Genomic DNA, 16,278 nt, shown 5'->3' on the forward strand with positions numbered 1-16,278 from the left:
GGTAATGGTAAGGGCACCATTTGGCATTACTCTACTAATTATGTCACATTGTGACTCTGTAGCAGAACTGGGAGGTGCAACAAGCATAGAAATTTGGGTTACAGAAGTGGCTTTCAACATGCTGGGCTGCATAGTGAGAAGCAGCACGGAAGTGTAGCAGCGTATGGTAACACAGAGTGACCTGTGGGGACGCATGAAGGGAGGGCTAAAGAGAGGAATGATATCCTCTGCTGGGAGGAGAAAGATCTGTTGGAAAAGAAGGCAAAACACCTAGAGATGAAGTTATGAAGTTGGTGGGTTTCAGGATGTTGTTCTTTTTATTTCTCTTTTTGTTTTTTTTTGTTTTTTGCTTTTTGCCACCTTTGCTAACACCCGGATCATCAACTGCTAGGATAGTTGCCTCGGACAGTATTGTCCTTGTTGCACTACAGGGGTTTTGTCTGTGTCCCTAACAACCCCCTGGTGGCTGACATCTGCCCCACTGAAGAGGACCCTGCATTATCTCACCAGTCACGCATGCCACACACACATGCCAAATGCAGCTATAGCACTGTCCAGTGTTTGGCAGCCTTGAACCGAGTCTGGTCTTTGTACCATTGTCCTTATTCCCTGATGTCTGTCAGCTGACGTACCTCATGACACTGATAGACCACACTAACATCACCAACACCAAAATGCCCACGAAGAAATCAGAAAAATGCAACACAGGTCAACATAAAGGCTAAAGCAGTTCTAGAGAATGAAATGCCTAGAGGGTAAGTTATGACATGGCCATCTTTGGATATATGCGGATATATTGCAGAATCTAGGGTGACACTGATGGACAGCTGAGGACTTGAAAAGGAGAAAATGAAAATATTTCGAGAGAAATTAGGTAGACATGTTGAATGAGGTCTTCATTTCACTGTTTACAGAGGAACAGCAGAATTATTTGTCTGCATCAAAACATTGGATGGTGTTGAATAAAGACAGCTACACTCAAAGGAGAGGATGATCTTAAGACTTTGGAGGTGACCAAATGGACTGTGATTTCTGTAGTTCTTAATGAACCATTGATTTCAACTCTGGAATCTGAAAAAAAATCACCAAAGGTGACTTGCCTGCAACAATTACATTGTGGGATGGTATTGATCAAACTAAACAGTACCTTTTGAACAGCACATTAACATGTTATTTGAGAAGGATGAAATCCTAAATATCCTCCCAGTTCTTCAGCATTTGAAAACTTATGCAGACAATGACCTAGCTTTCAATCAACATGTCCATTGTTGTAAGGCATTCCTCCTATATTGTACAACTTATAAACAAAGGGATTATGTCTAGTCCTAGGGTTGTCATTGTACCCCTTTACTCAGCCTTCATTAGTCCAGTCATTGATTGTAATGCCCCCTTTGGCTTATATCTTTCCAGATACATGCAACAGCTGAAAGGCCCACAGAGATATCTTGCTAAAAGGATACAAGACAGAGATATCTTACTTAAAGGATACAAGACCTAGACAAATATGTCCTATGTGGACCAACTCAAAGCCCTGTCACATTATTCAGCATCCTACAAACTACTGAGAGGTGACCTGTGTCTTGTATACAAGGCATCCTCCGACCCAGTTCTAATGGATTTACTGCATATCAGCTCGTCAAATGGCATCAGATATACTCAGTCTAGGGCTCTAAACCTCTTCCACAATATCAGCAAAACAATTTAGAGGGTCAGGTTTATCTCGTAGAGGATACCACTGCTCTGGAACAGACACCCCATCCACATAAAACAAAGCTCATCCCTGTCCCAGTTCAAGCTCAGCCTGGATCTATGGTTGGGAAATAAAAAATGCATCCCCAAACTGTGCCTTGTGCTAATAATGGACATAGGCATTTCCTAAATGCTTTATCCCATGCATGGGTCCCCTCAATTTACTTATGGTATGAGCCCAGTTATTCTCACTAGGTGTAATTTATAATTACTATGGGATGGATAAGAGCAATTTAACAGCAAATGGGATAGGTTAATTCAAGCACCAATAGGGAAATTGGCTAGGTTTAAAATGGCCTACAAGGGCAGCTAGCTTAGCACTTGTCAATCAACCTATTCAAAGTAGTTTTAAATGGCAGTACCAAAGGCTATGAGGACAATGGCATTCACATATAGAAAGGCTGTGAGAAAGACCTTTCATTTTCCCATCATACAGAGCACTAGTGATAGCACATCTGGAATACTGCATCCTGGTTTGTTAGCTATAAGTAGAAAGTGAAGAAGTGCTGATGTTCTTCGTCTTCCCTTGCTGCAGTCCTGACTATTGGGGTATAGTCCGCGTCCCAGTCGGCCCGAATACCAGAGTATAAGGCTGACGTCGGTCATGGCGCCTTAGACTGACGTCAGTACGTCAGGGTACTAATGCGCATGACCGACGTCATTTCCTCAGTCTTTTTTGCCGCATGGTCCGATGCAGAAGCAATTTTGCGAGTGCAGGTTGGCGTTCTGAGATTTTCCGAAACCGGAGTTTCAGACCGAGTACAGAGTTGGCTAAGTAACCCGTTAGAACATTTTGGTATTTTCTTGCCTCAGTATATTACCGGATGTCAGAAAAAGTGAATAACTGTATTTCTTGTGGGAAGCAGATACCGCATAGGGATTATCATACATTGTGTATACCTTGTTTAGGGCCTGAGCACGGCGTTGTTGGTTGCCGCTCTTGTGCTAGATTTAATAAGCGCACTATTAAGAGGAGGCTTGATTGTGCTAGGTTAGTGTTTGGGAAGCGTTGCAATTATACTATGCCGTCGGATGCTCCGACGCCTGCTTCATCTAAGAAGCGCAAGGACAAAACAGTGAAGTCTAGGGGTGAGGAACCGGCAGTCCCGGACGTCGGTCCTTTAGAAGGCTCAGGGAGCCAGAGGTTTTGCCAGGAGTCTCTATGGAGTCTCAGGCAGATACTTTACTGTTACAGGATGTGCCTTCTCAGGAAGTAGGCCAGGCTGAGGGGGCTTCTCAGGTAACTGTTCTTCCCTCTCTTCCCAAGGTAGTTAGGGCCTCTCCTTCTGTTTCCAGAGCTTCTTTTAGAGGAAGGCCAAGTTCAGCTTCTGTAGGGGCTTCTTCTAGCATTTCGGGCTCTGTGCCTAAGAAACATATGCTTAAAATGGCTGAAGATTTGATTACTCTGATTAGAGGTTCTATGCCCCCACCTGATAAGAGGCCTAGGGTGGAACAGGAGTTTGATAGTTTTGAACAGTGTTCACAGGCTTCAGAGTCTTCTGTGGAAGACTTGCAAGAGTTTCCTGCTTATTCTGATTCTGATGTGGATGATTCCACTCCTTCAGCTTCTCCTCCTGAGGATTTTTCATTTTCAGAGACTCTTCACTCCATGAGGGAGCACTTTAAATGGGAAGGCCAAGATTACTCTGATTCCAGGAAAAGGCTTAGGGAATTCTTGTTTTTGCCTCAGCATAGGCCCTTAGCTATTCCTCCTGTGTTGAATGTGGTGGAGGATGTTTGGCAGAGGCTTCTCTGAACCCTGATTCCTTGCCTCCTGCTCCTGTTAAGCCTGATAGGTATTATAGGGTGCCCGAAGCTCATAAGTATTTGTTTAAGAGTCCCAGGGCGGACCCAGAAACTGTTTCTCAGGGGCCTAAAGGAGTTAAAGCTTCTGTTGTTAAAAATCCTGTACCCTCTGATAAAGAGGCAAGGGCTTTGGATAGGTGGGGTAAGAAAGTATATACTTCTTCCACTCTAGCCATGAGGGCGTTGAATTGTCAATTTCATATGCTGAAATATCAGAATTATCTCCTTTCACAATTGAAATCTAAGGTAGATGCTTTGGCGGAAGGTATTGAGTGTAAAGAATTGCTGGATTTGGTTCATGTGTCTGAACAAGTGGGTAAGCATTCTTTGCAGTGTGGTTTTGATGCTGTTCAGGCCTCCTCGAGGGTGGCTGCTACTAGTTCTGTTCTTCGCAGACATGCATGGTTGAAGGATCAGAATTTAGCTGAGCATGTTAAGACCAGGATTTTGGATGCTCCTTTACAGTCTGATGTGTTGTTTGGACCGCCTGTGGAAGCAGTTTTAAAGAAAATGGAGGACAAAGCTAAGTCTATGCAGACTGTTAAAGATTTTTGCAGGTGCAGCCTCCAGTTTAGTAGAAATTGGCCTGCTAAGGGGTGGACATATCCTGCTTATGGTTCCCAGTCTAGGGGTAGATCTAGACGTGGTAGGGGCAGGGCTCAAGGTTCGTTTAGGCCTAGATCAGACAGTTCACCTGCTCAGACTTCTGGTGAGGGCAGGGGTCAGTCCTTTCGTAAGCAGAACCAATGACCTGCCTTTTCAGCTGCCAGTGGACTCTCGTCTGGCAGCTCCTTTGGGAGGAAGATTGTCTCTTTTCAAAGAAAATTGGGATTTAATCACTCAAGACAGATGGGTGCTGGATATCATTCATCACGGGTACAGATTTTATTTCCACACAATGCCCCCTTTCAAAGGCATGCCAGATGTTCCTCCTCCACAAAGAAAAGAGGCTCTCAAGCAAGTTTCTCAGTTACTCCAGATAGGGGCTATTCAGCCAGTCCCTGTGTCAGAAAGGGGCTTCGGATTTTATTCTCGCCTGTTCCTAGTACCAAAGAAGGGGAACACGTGGAGACCAATTTTGGATTTATCTATCCTCAACACTTATCTGGACATTCCCAAGTTCAAGATGTTGACGTTACAGCAACTGTTACCTCTGCTGGGCAAGGATCACTGGATGGTAACTTTGGATCTCAAGGAAGCTTACCTTCATGTGCCCATAAGGCTAAGTTGCAGAAAGTATCTGCGGTTTGAACTGGAGATTTTCATTATCAGTTCTCTGCATTGCCCTTTGGCTTATCTACTGCCCAGAGTATTCACAAAGGTTCTGGCTCCAGTGATAGCTTACTTCAGGCTTCAAGGCATTCAAATTTATCCTTACTTGGACGACTGCCTGATTCTGGCTCAAGAAAAGAACACCTTCTACAGCATCTGGAATATGTCATAGCAGTGCTAAGATGCCTAGGGTATTCTGTGAACGAAATAAAGTCCAGTCTAGTACCCTCTCAAGACATGTGCTTTCTGGGTGTGAGACTGAATACAGCAGCCCAGATGGCCTTTTTAACCCCGGACAAACAAAAGAGTCTGTCACTTTACTTCCATCAACTATCTCATCAGTCCGTGCTGACTGCAAGGACAGTCCTTCAAGCATTAGGGTTCATGGCATCTTGTATTCTGGTGCTTCCCAATGCCAAACTGCATATGAGGAAGCTGCAATGGTATCTCAAAATGTATGGACACAGCACTGCCAAGATTTGGACACTGTCATTCAAATAATACCTTGCCTTCAAAAGGAATTCTTGTGGTGGGCTCAGGAATGTCACCTAAACAAGGGACTCTCTGTGACCCGGCCAGAGGCGAGTCAGATTTTAACGACAGATGCCTCGGACACTGCTTGGGGAGCTCATCTAAATGGAAAGTGGATACAAGACAAGTGGCCTGCCAGACTACAGCATCTACATATCAACATGAAGGAGATGTTAGCAGTCCAGTTTGCATTGGTGGCGTTCAAGGAGTTATTTCTTCCAGGGCAGGTGTTGATTCTGACAGACAACACAACTGTCATGTGGTACATCAACAAGCAAGGGGGAACACATTCTTATCCTCTATGCAGGCAAGCAATGATTTTATGGGAGACTGCGTTAAGCCTGCAACTGACTCTTCAGGCAAGGTTTCTGCCAGGAGCACAGAACTCCCTAGCAGATGTATTAAGCAGACAAATCATGGATCCCCACGAGTGGAAACTGGATCTTCATGTATTTCAGAAATTGACAGTGTCATGGGGAACTCCAGACATAGATCTGTTCGCTTCTCCACTAAACCACCAGCTGCCAAAGTATTGCACAAAGGGGTTTCATCACACAGCTTGGAAAGTGGATGCTCTGTCTTTCAGTTGGAAAAACCTTCATGTCTATGCTTTTCCACCTCTGCCTCTTCTTCCAAAGGTATTACTAAAGGTCAGACAGGACAGGCCAAGGATGATTTTGATAGCTCCAGATTGGCCTCGGCAACACTGGTACCCACTTCTAAGGAGTCTTGTAAAGAAGCCTCCATGGCCTTTACCTCTGATTCCTCATCTGTTATCTCAGAAGGACGGTCATCTGCTCAATGTCAAGCTTCAATCTCTCCATCTCACAGCTTGGCATATTCTGTGTTGAAACATGGAAGGTCTCAGCTTCCTCAACAAGTTTTAAATGTGATTATGGAAGCTAGAAGGCCTAGTACTAGGAGAGTGTACGCAGAAAAATGGAAGAGATTTTTATTTTGGTGTACAGCAAAGAATTTGGAGATTTCAGAGCCTAATTTGAGTGTGGCTCTTCAATATCTTACTGAGTTATTGGACAAAGGTTTGTCTTTCTCTTCCATAAAGATTCATGCTGCAGCAATTTCAGCTCACTATGATTGTGACCCACCTTTGTTTTCGCATCCTTTGTTCAAGCAGTTTCTTAGAGGGGCAAAGAATATAAGACCCCCACGTAGAGCTCCTACTCCTGCTTGGGATCTCAATTTTGTGTTGGAAAAACTTACTCTACAACCTTTTGAGCCGGCAGCTACTGCTGAATTGAAATATTTGTCATGGAAGACGGCTTTTCTGTTGGCTATTACTTCTGCAAGAAGGGTGTCTGAGTTGCAGGCTCTCATGGCAGTAGAGCCCTTTTTGATTTTCCATAAGGACAGGGTATCATTACGTACTAATCCTTCCTTTATGCCTAAGGTGGTTTCTAGTGTGGCTTTAAACCAAACTATTCATTTGCCTACGTTTTTTGCAGATCCTCAAAATAAAGGGGAAAAGATTTTGCACACTTTAGATGTACACAGGCAATTGCGTTATTATTTGAGCAGGACTAAAGATTTTAGGCAGTCTCAGCAGTTACTTGTTTCTTTTGCTTTAAGTTCACAGGGCAAACCTGTGTCAAAACAAACTATTTCTAGGTGGATTGGCTTTTGCATTGCATTTTGTTATTCCCATCATGGCAAAGAGGTTCCAGCTGGGATTAGGCCTCATTCCACTAGGGCTACTGCCACTTCAACAGCATTTCTAAGGGGTGGCAACTAAGGATATTCTGGAAGCAGCTACTTGGAGTTCAGTGCATACTTTCTCTAGGCATTATCACCTGCCTATATACTCTAAGTCTAGAGCTGGTTTTGCCACAGCTGTTTTACAAGGCATGTTGTCAGCTCCTGCTACTTTATAATTTGCCAGCCTCCCTTACCTCTGCTTTGGGATTCTACCCAATAGTCAGGACTGCAGCAAGGGAAGACGAAGAACATAGTACAGTTTTGTACCTACCATAAATGTAGATGTTCGAGGATTCCCTTGCTGCAGTCCAATTTACCCTCCCTCCTTCCCCTCTGTGTTTCAGGGTGGTTGTGTAGGTGCCTTTACATGCTTATATTTTTTGTATATATATTACTGTATATATTGTACATGTTTATTGGTGCAGGTTGTTTTTTGGGACTTGTCTTTTTGGGTCTTCTGACATCTGGGGCAAGAAAAGACTGAGGAAATGACGTCGGTCATGCGCATTAGTACCCTGACGTACTGACGTCAGTCTAAGGCGCCATGACCGACGTCAGCCTTATACTCTGGTATTCGGGCCGACTGGGACGCGGACTATACCCCAATAGTCAGGACTGCAGCAAGGGAATCCTCGAACATCTACATTTATGGTAGGTACAAAACTGTACTTTAGAGAGAGAGAGAGAGAGCACACAGGATCCCAATCATACTGGACTAGTGATACAGCTGAGATTCCAAACACATACTAAATTTGAGATACAGTGCTGCATCCAGTTTTGTAGGCCACAGCATCCATCCGAGCCCTGACACCGAGGCTTCTTCAGTGAACCCAACCACCTTACTGCACTTTCTTTGCTGTTTTTTTTTTTTTTTTTTTTAAGAAAAGAAATTGCTAAATGACAAGCACTATGAATATTTATATACTTATAGTGTCTGTGGAGTGCTGGCTGGTGAAGTTCTTCAGCTTGAACACTTTTATTTATTCTTTAAGTAATGAAATACTTCTTACATTCTGGCCTCGCAGGACTAGTATGCATTTGTATAAAATAAGCTTTGAGTATGGCTTTTGTGAAACTAGGTTGAAACTGTCCCTGATTTTACAGAATGTCCCTGCCTTTGCCTCATTGTGATCTATTCCTCATAAAACTGTGAGTTTCTGACAATCATTCAATATTGCTGTCACTAAATACTGGTAAACATTTGAGTTCAGAATTCATGCTTATGTTAACAACATTAAGTGTATACCAGTAATATTTAAAATTTGTCCCTGAATCTGGGCCTTTGTCCCTCATTATTTTTTCGGCTTTGTCCTGATTCCTGCTCTAAGAAGCTGACAGGTGTTTCGTTACCACAGTCAGATTAGGGAGTACACAGCAAAGTGACTATAACTGCTTGGGAGGGCGTAATGGGTTGTCTCTAGATGAAAATAGCTTACCTTATTGTTTCATCAGATAGAAACATTGGCAGAATTAGTGCAAGCTATGCACAAAGACCCAGTGACTCAAGTACAGTGTTAGATCTCACAGGGGCTTCCCAGTGGCAGTGGGTGTGCAACAGGGTTCAGCTCTGAGCCCACTGCTTGTTCATACTGGTGATGGACTACATTAGCAAACAGGTGGGAGGGGACAGATCAACAAAGCTGCATGCAGATGATTTGGCATTACAGGATGACACTGATCAAGGACTTCAGCAAAGAATAGGGGAACTGAATGCAAAACTGAAGGCATGTGGGATGAATTGTGTGAAAGAAGACCTGTAACAGCCAGGCACGAGTGTCAAAAAGGTAGGAGAGTGGCATTGAATAAAGAGTGATGGTGACAGTTGACAGAACATCCCGATCCCCTGTAGAAAATGGGAAAAAGGGGGATGATGAAGATGATGATGATGATGATGATGATGATGAAACAGTCTAGTTTTTCAGGACTAATATGCATTTATGTGAAATAAGTTGGAATACCTGGGCAGTTATGTGTTTTTTTTTTAAACAAACAGGAAATATATTATTGTGCCCATAATTATTATTTTATTATTTTAACACAGTCAGACAGCTGAGGTATACACAATCAACAATGGGACTATGATTCTGAGTATCTGCAGATGAACATGGCTTATTCTGCTGTCATAATCAATTTAATCAGTAATTTAGCTTTGCAGAACTGGTATGCATTTCCGTAAAGCAAGCTGGAATACTTTACTGTCTTCATTTAGGTTACTACTAGGCTAACTAGCCTTGTTGGCCATTTTAAGCCTAGCCAATTACCCCATGTGAGAATCAAAACCTGCATCTTGTGTCTATAAGGTAAACAACTTAACCATTAGGCCACCCTTCCAATATCTCATTTCGAAATTTCAGGTGTACATATTCAGGCAGCTGCAATTGAGGGGTATAATTATTTGCGGATTTTAATGACAGCAGTTTAAATGGTCTTAAATCTGGAAGATGAATTGAAATAATCATGTGGGTTTATGGGGTCTATATTACGGTGTCGAAAAACAAAGTAACCGAACACGTCTTTATCGACACATAAATATTGACCTCTGCAATTGCCGAACAGCCATTTCAGCGGGGATCTGCTCTTTTCCCCACTGTAGTGCAATCTTGGAGTTGGTATATTTAGTTGGGGGGGTGTGGGAGGCACAGCCCTTGAATTTGGTTTGTTTGTCTTCGGCTGAGCAATTTTTTTTTCTCCTGGATAAGATAAAGAGTGGGAAAATTAGACATCTGGGAAAAAATTCACTGAAGTAGCCGTTCAGCATTTGTAGAGGTCGATATTTACCTGTCAAAAAAGACGTGTTCGGTTACTTCGTCTTTTGACATCGTAATATATACCCGGTTTATGCATGGTCCATCACCCCCCAGAAAAAGAGGGGGGGGTCATGGCTTGAAAACCATCCAGGGCCCAATGTACTCTGAATCTACCACTGTTGGGGAGGATTTAAAGGTAGGCAATGGAGACAAAATACAATTTCCCATATTTAAAAGGCCTCATTTCTGCATTTCTTCTCATTTTTCTAACTCCTAGTTTACAACATAGCTTGCTTCCTTTGGAGTCCCCAAAAAATTGACCATGCTGTACAATGAGGCAGTGTTCCCAAACCAATCCGTATTGCAGCAGGTGGCAAAGTCCGTCATGTGGTACCTGCTAGACCAGTAGTCACCCACAAAATATGGACTTTATCATTATTTTTAATTTAATTTAATTTTATGCATTTATTTATTTATTTATTTATTGACATTTGATTACCTGGAAAGTCTGACTGGCATACCTCTTATCCTCTCAGTGCAAGAAATCTGAACAAAGACTGACAAAATGGGGGGACAAAGGCCCAAAAATAGGGACATATTGTAAATATTACTCTTATAATCTTAGAAAGTTGCTAAGAGTAACAGGATTTATTTTAACATACATTTTATGAAGGATTTGATGTCTGAAACTCAAGTGTATGTCATTATTTAGTGACTTCAGTCCTCAGATCATCCCAGTAATTTGTGAGAAAAACACAGATTTTATGAGGAACAGACCAAAAATATGAGCCAAAGATCTGGAGATTCTGTGAAAATCTGTACAGTTGAGAGGTATGCTGACTGGGTAGGAGCCCATTTTCAGTGGAAGCCCGGGGAGAAAAGCTCCAAAGTACTACAAAACATTTTAAGAATAATACTTTTGCAGTCTTTTAAAAATAATAAAAAAATCAAGTACAGTTTAAATAGTTATACTAAATTAGACATAATATGAAAACATTGGTTAAGAGTAGATACTAGTTATATGACAATGATTTGATAGGTAGAAAAGTTTTAGCCAGTTTATAGAGAAGTTAAAGGTAAGTTAATATAATGCAAACAGGAATTGCATTACAAAGTGAGAGAAAAGCAGGCTTATGGTATATTTAGAGAGAAAGCCAGGGGTAGAGAGAGAAATTGCTAGAAGTAAGGAAGAGAGAATAAGATGTGGCATGCTCTGATATTACAGTGAATGTCAGGCAGACAACAAATTCTATCCTTTCCCTATTTGTGAAAGATACTAGAGAACTGGTGGTGCTTAGACCCCTCTGTACCTTGGCCTTTCCCATTACAAGGACCACTGTGGAGAATGTAGGAGTTTAGCCTGACAGCCAGCATCTAAGTCACAGTTGTGCATGTCAGCAACAAGTGGCTTTCCACTCTCATTACTGCTTTTATCCTCAACATCTTCTGTTCACCGTGCTTATCCCCATGCACTGATCACACTTATTCTTGAGGACATTGGTGGTGCCTGCCAGGTACACATCATACTGCCCAGGCCATAAACAGAACCCTTATATCCTTAGCCCATTTGCCACAGTTACTGCACCTGTACTCCATATCCAAGCCTTTGCAGTAGTTGCTTGCCAGGGGAGTTGCGTGGCTGAGCAGAAGAGGTCAGATAGCCACCAGGCAGCCTACATCTTTTGCTTTCTTCTCTGTTAATGTGAAAAGAACAAATGCCCCTCTTCTTTTTTACCCATACCTTAACGGGCATGTCTGATTAGAATATGAGTGCCCCATTTAATTTCAGGGTATCTTAACAGAAGCCGCAATTTGACAGCACTACTCATTTAAGAGGAGCATGTAGGCTTGCTGAGTACTCTTGTTAGAATCTCTATAATTGAAGCTTAGTTGTAGAGGATTCTTTTCTGCACAATTAATGTTTTTTATCACGGTTTTGTGTCTTTGCTTTGGGGTTGATTTTTTGATGCGAGTGTTATTAAACTTTTGTATTAATTTCTTGATTATGGTGCTGTTATTGGCAGACACGTTTTTGAACTGCAGATTCAGTTAAGTTTGTTGTTTATTACAGTGAAGTACTGCAAGCTGTATATGTGAATAGATTTTGTTTGGTATGGTGAATGTTTTCCCTATAACTATGTGGCGTTAGAGTCAGTATATTCATGAAATGGGTTGTGTGTGTGTGTGTGTGTGGGGGGGGGGGGGGGGGGCTCACTTCAAAAACATTTTTTTTTTCATTTATTTGTGGATTATTCAGTGTTAGTAGATTCCCTTATAGTATTTATTTATTGACATTTGTTGACCGGGATAGTCCGACTGAGCTTCTGCCCTTTTTCAGTGAAGGCCCAGGGAGAAAAGCTCCACAGTACAAGTTATGCAAGTAAAACATTCACGATACAAATTATGCAAGTAAAAAATTCACAGGAGTGAAGTACAATACATTAAACACAGTAGCAGTTTATACAATAAAAGGTTAAACAGATGTTAAACGGATATAATGCATTCTATTTAAAACCAGGCACAAAGGTTCATTATCACTTGCTTTCTTTGCCCCTGTCGCTTTCTTTTATATGTTTCATATTTATGTTTTACTGTCCTGAACTGATAGCAATCTTGTAACTGTACAAGAACAGCCGATTCTTTTAATTTTTATCACCTTCTGCTATGAATTATCATTGTCATCAACAACCCATTTTTTCCATTTTCAACATGGAGTCAGGGTGTCTTGTCAACTGTCACCACCTCTCTTGATTCAGTGCCACTCCCCTACTTTTTTTGTAAGCTATGTCTGACAGTCATAGGTCTTCTCTCATGCAAGCCATCCATCAATCCATCAATTTGCTGAATGTCCTGATTTTCTCTTGCCTTTTATCTGTCTGTAGTAAATCTTCTTCACTAAATTATCTTCTGTTTTCCTGGACGTGTGCCCAAACAACCTTAACTTATTACATCTGAGTGACACCTCCAGGTGCATCTGCAGTTAACTCCTACTGACACCTCTAGGCATCAAATATTGCTTGTTCATATTTGCATCAGTTATTCCAAAACCATACTATGTACAACGTTTTAAAATATTTCATCTTAAAGCTTACACAATGGCAAACCCAAACGCATTAATATTTGACGTCTGTTTAGTGCAGGTAAATAGATATTAACTGTTGTTTTCATGATATTAATTTATATAGGTATAATTTTCACATTTTTCTAAATATCTCAACAACCAAGTAACACAGATGGAACTCCTTAGCCTCGTATGAAAGCTCTCAGCTAAATGAATAAAATGCTGCTGACAGTATGTGTGTAACTTGAGCGGTTGCTGAGATACTGGAAGTTGTTTACAAAATATTACAAACGTAAAAGTTACTGTGTTTACTGTGAATTATAAAATTCAGTTTAAGACCTAGAACCTAAAGAATACTATCACTATAAATATAGTTTGTCCTGAAGGGTTTGCCATTTATACTTCTTTCATAACCCTATGGTTCCAGAGATATGAACATTTGAAGTTAAGTTGTCCAGTCTCGACTTCGTTCTTGCTGGATGGGTTCAGAGCCGAGGATATTTACTATAGCTCGAGAGCTCTTTACTGGCTCGAAGCTACCCCTTATCCCAGAATGCCCAGCACCAGCTACCCAGATCTCGTTTGCCACTTCACCTACGAGATTGCGTCAATACTGGCTCAGGCTTAGTATAACTTTTTCTCTTCTTAAAATTCAGTAATTTACTTGAAAAGTAGTATTTTCTTCACTTTTTTATAGTAGTTTGTAAGTTATTTAGTCCTAAACCCCTTATCTCACCTTTGCTGTGTTTATTTTGTGCTGTGTTGGCTGTCATTCCTTAGTCGCTAGGCCTTCTGTTGTTTCCCGAACTCGTTTAAATTAGAGAGTCCCCCCCTTTAAGGACAGCCGTTTAAGTTAGGGGCTCTCCTTTTAAGGTTTTATCAATATAATTTTTATTATTGTAATGTGTCTGTTTGTGTGGTACTTCCTCCCTTTTTTCTTAGTATGTCCAAGGAAGTTAAAACCTCAGGGTTCAAAAAGTGTGACTCCTGCTGTCAGAAGATGCCTCTGACAGATGAGCACACTAGTTGTGTTTACTGCTTGGGGGATCTGCACCTGCTGGACTCTTGTGCTATTTGTCATGCCTTTAGTCCAATTGTCCTGCAGGAGTGGAAAAACAAGCCTATCCTCCTTGGATTATTAAAACAGGATTCTCCAGCTAAAGCATCTCAGCCAGTGAAACTTTGAAACCAGTCAAGCTGTTGTCTCCATGTTCGGAACCAACCTGTGAGCTTGACAAACCAAGTGTGTCGGTGTCAGCTGGCACTGACAAGACTACCCCTCCGTCGGCTCCAACTGTTACCTTGGAGCTGTCTCGGAGCCACAAAAGAGCTAGGTCTCCTTCTTTGGAGCCAATTCGCTCGGTGCCACAATCACCATTACTCCAAAGCAAATCCAGTCATTGCTCATCTTCCCACTCCTCTCGATCCTCGAGATTATCAGATCAGGATGTGAAGAGAGTGGTCAGTAGGTTGCTTAAGTCACAGGCCCTTGCTAAAATGCTTTCAAGCCCACCTCAACAGGCTTCAGCTTCATTCACTTTGATTTTGATTCCTCCTCCAACTATACTTAGTTCGAAGCCGGAGTCCATGGATGCTCTGATAGTGGTTCCTTCAGCTCCGATGACATCCTCATCGGCTCTGACGCTGGCTTGGATTACCTCAATTTTTCCACCCATCGAGGTATCTGGGCGCCAAAGCTCGCTCGTCGGCTCCGAGGGGGGAAGTGGCATTGGACCCTTGTCCGACCCTGCTCTCCCTCTCGGAGCATCGGCTCAGTTAAGCTCAGCTCCCAAATCGGCCTTGGCGCCATCACCCTCGGTGCAGGGTGGTGTTCCGGTCTCTTCAAAGCTGGAGCCCTCCTTGTGTTGAGACCATTGCACCTTCAAGGTCATGTGGAGTGTGCTGTCCCCACAGACGGCTCCACTATCGGTTCCATCAGCTCCGTCCTCCTCGATACCTGTGACAACCTCTGCTCCTCCTCCTCCTCCAGACCCAAAGCGTAGGGAACCTATGCCCCAGAACACCCCATTGGGTGAACCCTCTTCTTTTGAAGCCTCCCCAGAGCATTCTGGGCAGGCTCTCCGGAAGAAGTGGTGCAAGAGGAAGCACCTAGACTCCCCTGAGTCTGTCACCCCAGATACAGACCTGGATGAATCAAAGGGGTCCCCAAGGTCCCCATCTGAAGATGTTTCCTTTTCCGACATCCTTGAGATTCTCAGGCAGAGGCATAGTTGGACTTCCCTAGTCCCCTTCGAGGACGAGTCTGTATATCTGGACGCATTTGGTTCCCGACCTTCCACCTCCTGAGTGTCTCCGCCTTTTGATCCACTCATGTCTGTAGTGTCTCGAAAGGCTTGGTCAGTTACAGATTCCATGGATCCTGTCCCGAGGAGACCCAATAAATTCATCACAGCTTCACAAGACAAACAATTCTTAACTAAAGGGGTCCCAGTTGATGCCATGGTGGTAGCAGCAGCCACAAAGAGAGAGTTAGCTGAAACCTCCTCATCTGTCCATCCACCAAATAAAGACTCCTGTACGATAGACAGATATGGAAAGCAAATGTTTTCTTCAGCGACCTCCTCCCTTAGGTCCCTGAATTATCTTTCCCATTTTACTAGGCTTCAGAGGGATCTCCTAAAAGAGCTTGAAGATATCCTACAGCTGAGGGAGCTTCAGCCAAGGTAGCTACCCAGCTTGTGACTCTTAATTCAATAGTCAACTCCTCCATGAGGCTTATTTTATACGCAGTCGATGGAGTGAGTAAAGCTGCTGGAACAGGGGTAGCTCTTAGGAGACATTCTTGGCTGTGGCTGTATCAGTTTGCGGAACCTTTCAGAGTGTCCTTCACCAAAACCCCCTTTGATGGCTCCTCTCTCTTTGGGCCTCAGGTGAAAGACACCCTTACCAGGTGCCAGCAGGAAGGCAAGATGCTCTCTGATGTTAGAGTCCGTTTTTCCACTCCTACCAGACCATACCCAAAAGGTCAGAAGGGTGGAAAGATGTGGTTTTGAAAATCCCAGGGACCCTTGCCTGATGCACATGGTGAATTTCCCCCAGGAGCAGAGGGGGAAATAATAACAATGGCAGATGCCACCCTCATGGCAGAGGGGGTCTGCAAAATCAGGGTGACAGAGATACGTTCTCTTCCAAACCCTATCAACATCCCTGAAGGGGTGCCCGACTGCTCAACTCTGGAGGCAGTCGGGGGAAGACTTTCATTGTACCCAACCACCTGGCAAAATATTACAAAAGACAAATGGGCACTAGTCATTATACCCGGAGGTTACAAGATTCCCTTTCATCAATCCCCTTTTGTTTAAAAAAAATCCATCCCAGATGTTCCACCCAATCTAAGGGATCAGGCAGTCACAGAAGTTCCAAGACTGCTAGAAAAAA

The sequence above is a fragment of the Protopterus annectens genome, chromosome 1.part0 (assembly GCF_019279795.1).
Source record: "Protopterus annectens isolate FY-2018-M chromosome 1.part0, PAN1.0, whole genome shotgun sequence".
Classification (NCBI taxonomy): domain Eukaryota; kingdom Metazoa; phylum Chordata; order Ceratodontiformes; family Protopteridae; genus Protopterus; species Protopterus annectens.